The 8,791-nt window shown below is 29.7% G+C and overlaps 1 long non-coding RNA gene across 1 annotated transcript in view; it reads left to right on the top strand.

The window, feature by feature from the left end:
• Nucleotides 1-39: 39 nt before the first annotated feature.
• Nucleotides 40-8,791, top strand: part of LOC111618746 — a 23,890-nt gene continuing 15,138 nt past the window's right edge. The window contains exons 1-2 of the long non-coding RNA XR_002755637.1: nucleotides 40-123; nucleotides 2,259-2,424. This is a non-coding gene — a long non-coding RNA (uncharacterized LOC111618746). The remainder of the gene's footprint in view (nucleotides 124-2,258; nucleotides 2,425-8,791) is intronic.

Here is an 8,791-nt window from a genome sequence, read left to right on the forward strand (position 1 = left end):
TAAGTTAGTTATTTCTTATTGGTTAATGGAGGGGGAAGTGTTTTCTTTACTTATTGACAGTGGATGCGCCATTAAGTTTCCTAGGTATTGTATCATTTTTACGTCGCCCTTACACCCGTATCGGTAAGTTCTTTAGTGATAAACACTGATATATTTGTTTGTTGTACACATTACTTCATGTATTGATATTGATTCAAATCAGCTGATGGTTAAACATATTCTATAACAGCTACAAACTTTCCATTTAAGCCACACTTTTACATCATTTATTAATTTAAAAAATTATCCAGTTATGATCTTGATTTACTCATGCTTTACAGTGACATTTTCAACATTAAGTTTTATAATAGCAAATTTCAATATATTAATTTCACTGTATAACTAGTACAATTTTAAATCATCATCATCATCATCATCATCATGTTTCAAAGCATGCATAATATATATGAAGTTGCAGGTTATTGACTATGTTATTAGAGGTCAATCATAAAAATGTCATTTACAAATATTCAGCAAATTATTCACAACTGGATCAGAATTTAATGATTTAAATTAAGAAATGGTTTTTCATGTATGAATGAAACATAGTGTCTAGCTGATTCATCTGTTATATTATGGCCTATTTGTATATCTAATACCATAGTTTAATTGATATCAACATTGTGTTTAATTGCAGTCATTGAGAATGCAAATCATATTTTAGTTATCAGTTTAATTTGTTGTAAATATTTTCTTTTTGTTTTATTATGTTAAATTAATTCATGAAATGTATTATATTTTCATTTTTAGTAGACACGATTAATTATCTTCAGTTCATTGATACGATACAGAACTGTTCAATGTATATGGATCTAATTTATGGCTGTTGAAAGGGAGATTGACAGTCACATTATTTTTTATCCCTGGTGATGTTATTTATTAATTTTATGATCATATTTTTCTTATAAACATAGTAATGAATTCAAAACATTTTTTTAAACTATATTTTTGAGATTAAAATGTTTTTTTTTTAAACTTTCACTTTTATCATAAAACCTATAAGGTATTTTTAAATTGTTGAAATATTCGAGTAATTATTTAAAATTGCCGCATTTTGTGTTTTTTTCTTAATATTATTTTAGTCTTAATTGAATTGATATAAATAGATGTATTCCAGATTAGTTATGTGGGATTTGAGTTTTTCTTTCAATACAGAATGTCAGTTCTTACTTAAATATATTGTTACTAATCTATTATTGGATTAATAGAAATTATTGAATTAATAGAAATATCAAATTATCAATAGTAAACATAGATGTAAAAGACTTTTATAATGATCTTTCACTTTATTTTAACATTTAAAGAACTTCTAAGTATGCATCTGTCTTAGTAAGATTTTCACACATTATTAATGTATGATAATCTTATTAAAAGCGATTGATTTTGTTTAATTTCTTCCTTATATAATATCAAATGAGAACATCATAAAAGGTACAGGGATCAATAGGTACGCAATAAATCTGATTGACTATTGTTTTTTAATGCTACATTAATAATTAAATTCTTATTTACATGATAAATTTATCTTTATACTTGTAAGTATAATTCATTTTTGAACTAGAAAAATGTAGACAGAATAAATGTGAGACCATTATTTTGATTTCTTTAAATTTTTCAGAATGTTTTATTTAATAGAATTTTAAATTTTAGATTTTCCTTATCAAATAACATAATGAACATTTTAGTAAAATAATTGTATTTGTATTTTACAAATAATTTTAAATGTTATCGGAGATTCAGAATGAAATAACCAAGACATTATACATCAAATTCGGTAAATAAAATTTTTCAATGATAGATTTCATCGTGTAAAGAAATAATAATATAAAATATTTATTTGTTTGCTTTTTTATTCCTAATTAGTATAAAAGCTGAGTTTTAAATTAAAAAAAAATTAAAAAATATCTTCTAATTATAAAGTTTTTGAAATGTCATTTATCTGTATTCAAAATGAGTTTTATTATTTTATTTTATTTGATTTTTTATCAGATTTTTAATTAAAAATTTATACAAAAGTCTCTATAAATTTAGTGCAAAACTAAAGTAATTTAATATTAAAGAAAAATATAATATTTTGCATAGATAGATATTATATAAAAGACATATTTTCATTTTTTAAAATTATTAGAATTAATAAAGTAATACTATTAATAATATATAGCTTTAGTATAAGAAATAAATGAAAGAAAACTATTTCCTGTTTTATTTTACTTGTATAGTGACGTCCGGTGTAGTGACATTCTCAAGTTGCCAATCTTCCATCTTTTGGGTTGAGAAACTGCTTTATCTGAGACTGAGAATCTTTGTACAAATTTTTATTTCTCAGTCTTGCATTTGAAAATCAACCTTCCCTAGCCGTAAAGTTGACATCATCTATAATCTAAGGTTAGCAAATATGATATATGTGTATAATTTTTTACAAACATTTAAAAAAGTAGACAAAATAAAAAGTTATAAACAATGTATAAATAAAAAGATGTTTTAAAATAAAAAAAAATCACATTTGAAATAATTAAATGTAGAGAATATTAGAATTCATTGGGAGGTTTTTTCATCACTTCTTATAGGAAAAATTCTATCTTGTTCCTGACAAATTTGAATAAGTTTAATCAATTTTTGCAAATGACATCAAAACACCACAAATCCTATTTATTTCAGTCTTACTATCAATATATGCTTCTAGCATGATATTAAACATATATTTGATGTATGTTTATACCAAATGTTAATTTGATATGTGCAAGGCACAAATAACGAAAAAAATTTATTGTTCTTAGATATGAGGTCTGTTCAAAAAATACACGGACTGATGTCATAAAACAAAATGTACTTTATTTAGAAGTTACATGTCTGGGTTCCCTTCAAAGTACTCTCCTTCCCAATGCACACACTTATCCCAATGATGTTTCCACTTGTTGAAACAGTCCTGGTACGCTTCTTTTGTAATGTCCTTCAGCGCCTTTGTTGCATTTGCCTTAATCTCAGGAATCATCTCAAATCTTCCTTTCAAGGGTCTTTTGAGTTTGGGGAACAAGAAAAAGTCACAAGGAGCAAGGTCAGGTGAGTAAGAAGGGTGGGGAAGAACAGTGATAGAGTGTTTGGCAGTTCTGAGGACTGAATGGGCTGGAGCATTGTTGTGATGGAGAAACCAGTTGCCACTCCTCCACATTTCTGGTCTTTTGCGACGGATGACGTCCCTCAGACATTTCAGAAGTTCAATGTATTAAGTCTGGTTCACTGTGGAGCCTTGGGGAGGTACTCGTGGTGAACAACACCCTTAGCATCAAAGAAAACTGTCGGCATCACCTTGACATTGGATCAAACTTGATGAGCTTTTTTGGGTTTGGGGGACCACTTGAAACATGCTGTAAGCTTCGTAGCAACATCACCGTAAGCTGTGTTGAACATAGCAGATTTTCCAAGTTTAACACAGGTCATTCATTCTGAAATCCGACAAATGAAAAAATTGCACTTTACTAAAAACCACATAGCTAATCGACAAGTAAAGATATCTGTAATCGGGAAATGGCTTTATCACAAGAGGATCTGTACAAACCAAGTGACACCAAGCAGATTCCCCTGGAACCAACTGGAGCCGTGCAATTCAAACAGTCCGTGTATTTTTTTCAGACTTCATACATTGATAAAATTTAAATTTCTATCTATTCTTTTTATTGATAAATTTTTATACAGTAGAGCGTCGTTTATCCGAATCAATTGGGGACTGGGGTGGTTCAGATAACTTACTTTTCGGATAACGAATCATGTACGAAAAAATATATTAATTTATCCCATGTTGAAATTTTTCTCCGTTGCGTGTCGTTTCGCGTTGAATTTTCGTCGATGTTAAGCCTAACGAAGACTATTGTATCGTTAAAAATTATTTTTTTATTTTGTAAAAACAAAATAAATATATTGAAAAATATAAAAACAATAAAAAATTATACTTCAGATGTTAATTTAGTATCAAAAACGTAAAATATTTGAGTAGCCCAAGACATAGCCGAAGATTGCAGCGCCACAGCACTAGCGAAAATTTAAATTTGCCGACTGGAATGCTTTCGGATAACAGACGTTTCGGATATTCAGCTTTCGGATAAACGACGCTCTACTGTAATTGATCATATTGTCATTGAATTGATCAGTTAGATGTCATTATTAAAAATTTTGAAATAATCATGATGACAGAAATTTATAATTGATTTGTAATACATTTATCAAAAGATAAAGTTTGAGTTGATAAAATATGAACAAATGAAGAAAAACCATGTTACTTTCTCTCCTTTAATTTACATATATATGGTCTGTTTTGCTATATAATACTTATACTAAAGTATCATTATTATATTTTTGAGAGCAGTATTAACTATATTATATGGCTATATTCACTTTCAGGAAGTTGTTTCATATTATCATAGTAGGTTGTGAAGATACAGAAAGATGAATGTGGTTAATATTTTGTTTCTAGTAAATAAGTGCTTCAGATTTTCTGATGCCAAGTCTTACACAAAATTTCTATGCAATTTAACTTGGTTTGTATGATGAATAATTTGTTTTAACAATTTCATTTGGAAGTGCAATGAACAGAATGATTGACAGAATATTAAACAAGTTGAAAAATATTTATGGCTGCCAGTGATCTAACCCAGTAACTTATTAGAATGCTTCAGTTGAATTTCTTACTGATTCCAGAAGTTTACCATAAATCCTCTAATAGATGCCCCGGCATATGAGACCCAGCATCTATTTTATTTTTGCAGAATTTTGTATTCAAACTAGTGATAAAAAAGAGAGAAATATGGTTGAATCTTTTTACCACATCTCTATGGTTTCCTCCAGTCATTCTCTCCCCCAAATAATGAAAATTGCAGGTAATTCATAAGAACTCTGTAATAGAAAAGCACTACTATATAAAACATTGCTTACCATAAGCATAAATTATTGACATTACCATATCTACATTTCATGAATTTTTCTAGCCATCTTCTGCTAGCTGTAAACACATATTTTGTTTATCATTTTGATCTAACTGGGTGAAGATTTCTTTTGCTTTGTCCATCACCATTCATCTGGAGAGAGTTATTTTTTTTATCACTGCTCACAGAACCTTTTCTTATAATTCACTGATCTTGCATCCTCCTCCTGCCAGCCTCTTTGCTTCACTCTTATTCTTGATAGTTTTAAGAGTTGTGCTTGCTCTTCCACCTGTGAATTCACTCTGGATTCACTTTGAATTTCTGTGCTGTTGCTTCTCTAGTGTCCTTTTGCATATGCAACTGCCTTCAGTTTGAAGGCTATGCTGTAAGACCTTTTGGTTTTCATTGATCTATGTAAAATGAAGCATTTGAAACAGAAAATACAGGAAGATGCACTCACTCATGTGTTTATTTATAGTTTACTTCAGTTGTGCCCATTGTTGTTGTAAAAGCATTTTCAAGGCTTCCTATGGAAAAATTACCACAGCATGTACAGACATTCTTAAGCTTTATGAACTGCATGCAGGAATTTAACAATACCCAGCATCTATGTAACAGTTTAAACTAGATAGCTGGCATTTATAGAAGACCAGCATCTATTAGAGGATTTATGGTATGTTGTTACAGCTATTTTGACATTTCAAACTTCTCGATTAGTAAGAATGGATTCTCAGTATTATTGTTTGACTTTCATAGGTATATACCAATACTTCTATTACAGTGATGACTGAAAAAATTCTTTTTTTCAGCTTCATATCAGAATTAATTTTGGCTCTGTTTTTGTACTTTAAATATGGTAAGTTAAAGCTAACCCATCAAGTATGTATGGTACTTTTCTATGAATTTTGAAACTCAAAAAAATATCTTAAAGTATGCAAAAATGGTAATTGAAATATATTTCTTTAGCTCATGCAAAATTATCCATAAGATTTTGTGACATACTTGATATCAACCATGATAATGGAACATGTCATTAATATTTGTGTGTAGGACATACGACAGTTCATGCGACTTGCTGTTGTGTGATCAGAAAATCACGTGTGCATTCCTAGGCTAAGATTAGGACTGTTGCATGTTTTTAATCACTGCAATTATTTAGTAGGAGGCCCTGATTATCCACTTCTGATGAAAACTGGAAGTTATGTTATTTCAATTCAAAAAGTTTCCCTTATTGTTATTTCAATTCAAAAAGTCATTGTCATATTTGTTTTGAGTAGCTTGTATGCTATGCAAATCAAAATTATGTGAATCAAAAAGTCATCTATATAACACCTTTCAGGTGTTATATAGATGACTGGCATGATTCTATTGTTAACTAAAGGAAAAGTATGATATACAGGGGCAAGCCATTACTAATTTGAGGTGTAGAGCATATATTTTAAATCAAATAAATTAAAAATAGGATTAAAAATTGCAGCCTGGCATTGTCATAATAAATAATAGCTTGTCTTTGTTTTAAAATTTAATGGTGATTAAGTTTTTATATCTGCTTCTAGTCTTAGAACTTATGAAATAAGTCCTTTTGAAATGTTTTCACTTGGACACAAAGAGACTTTTTTTAACTTTTCTGTTTTATTAAATATGCATTTCAGCCACTTATGTTCCACTTCAATTTAAAGTTCTTTTACAAATTTATTGAAGACTATATATTAAATATACACTTTTTCTTTTCTTTTATTACATTATCTCTTTTATTGGTTTTATCTGAGACAATTTTAAAAAATATATTAGATCTTTGCTGTTTTGATTTTCTGAAAAGGAATTTTTAATTTTAGAAACTCATTTTTTCCCCTTTAACAGTTTTTTGTTTTATTTTATACAAGACTAGAATTTTTCATTTTTCCCTTAAAATGATTTAGAGATCTTGTTATATTTTATTAGTGAAGTATAGGTTGCATCTTTACATCTATATTCTGGGCTACTATGATGTTTATACGAGCTATTATATAAATTCATTATTTTTCTCATATATTGAAAGTTGGTCAGATGACTGAGCAGTATAGACCATCACTGCTAAGGATTTGGGATCAAATTCTGTTCAAGATTGCTGAAAAAATTTTTCATGTGTATCTTCTCCATCCAACATCCATACTACACCAGTGGCTAAGCAGACTCGATCTCTAAACAGTAGTAATCGATTTGGGTTTGTGCTTGGGCCATCAGGCTGGCTGGTGCATTTTTCAGGTTTTATTTACATCAATAATGCCCAAATAGGGGCCACTTTTCCTTAAAACACCACCTGAAAGACACATTCCCTCAATTGCAGATTGTGTTGCATGCCAATATCTAAAATTAATCAATCAATCAAACTAGCATATTGAAAACATTATTTGCTTTTTGAGTGGTTTATATGCTGTTCAGTTTTAATTTTTTTCACATAATTTTGATTTGCATAGCATACAAGCTACTCAAAACAAATATCTTAAACTTATTAATATAATTTATATAATATAATCTTTTTACAAATGCCAAGTCAGTCGAGTATTGTGCCATGTTTCATACCTTTTGTTGGGTAATAGCAAAAACATACCTAGCTTGGCATGCATTATACAGAGAATAAAGCTTTCTAGGCAATGTGAAAATATTTGTTTAAATTGTAAAAGCTATTTTCTGAAAGTATAGAGCATGTTGCATGCGATACACATAAAATTTTGATGTGAAATGGCCTTTATAGATGAATATATTTTTATCTAAATTTATTGAAGTCTGTTTTCTAAGAAATTTCTTTAGATACTAATTTAAAAATATTTTTTGCACTTGTGTTATAGGATTGGCAACATTATAGAACAATAGATAAATTCCAATAAAGTCTGAGTTTTGTTGTGATAGATACCATAGATGAGTTGCTCAATGTTTCTGCAACTTTGTAACAGCTGCTTATGACATGATTATTTATTTTTCATTATGTATAAACTTTCTCTTACTGGTGAAAATATGAAGAGGAGACTATGAGAAAATATCTTTGTTTCAATGATTAAGGAAAGTTAAAAAATTGAATATACTATGAGCTCAAAATTGAGTATAAATTTTCAGACATAAACTGATGTAGTAGGTATCATCCTACTGTTCTGGGAGCTAATGGGAAAATGTTGTGTATTAACAGAAATCATATTTTCTCAAAATATGAGGGTTATTTTTTTTTCAACCTTCACTAATGCATGAAAAAAAATTGAAAGCATGTGAAACAGGACAGGGTGCACACCTAGTGAGTAGTATATTCCCTCACCACTTAGCATTGTGCCAAGCTATTTTAGACATTTGTTACTTTGCAGTAAACGTGTAAACATGGCGCTGCCAATCCAGTATCTCTCTAACTGTGAAGTATGAGCAGTAATTTAATTTCTACATGCCGAAGGGCTGAATGGAGGTGAAATTCATCAAAGGATGTGTAATGTGTATGGTGAGAGCTGAATGGTATGTGTGAATAGTGCAGGAAATTCAAACAAGGATGTGACAATGTTCATAGTGAGGACAGTCAAGGGAGGAAGTATGTGATGACTGGCGATTTGTGAGACAAAGGGTGCGTTTACTTCTGAGTTAGCAGTGCTAATTCTGATAACCGGATGTGACGTCATTAGCACGTGTATTCGTGCTTGCTTGTCCAATTCGAAAGTGAACACATACGCTAACAAGAAATATGGCTGGAAACCGCCATATTTCTTGTTAGCGTATGTGTTCACTTTCGAATTGGACAAGCAAGCACGAATACACGTGCTAATGACGTCACATCCGGTTATCAGAATTAGCACTGCTAACTCAGAAGTAAACGCACCCTT

This window comes from Centruroides sculpturatus, unplaced genomic scaffold (genome assembly GCF_000671375.1).
Source record: "Centruroides sculpturatus isolate CEXI.00-Female unplaced genomic scaffold, Cexi_2.0 scaffold67, whole genome shotgun sequence".
Classification (NCBI taxonomy): Eukaryota; Metazoa; Arthropoda; class Arachnida; order Scorpiones; family Buthidae; genus Centruroides; species Centruroides sculpturatus.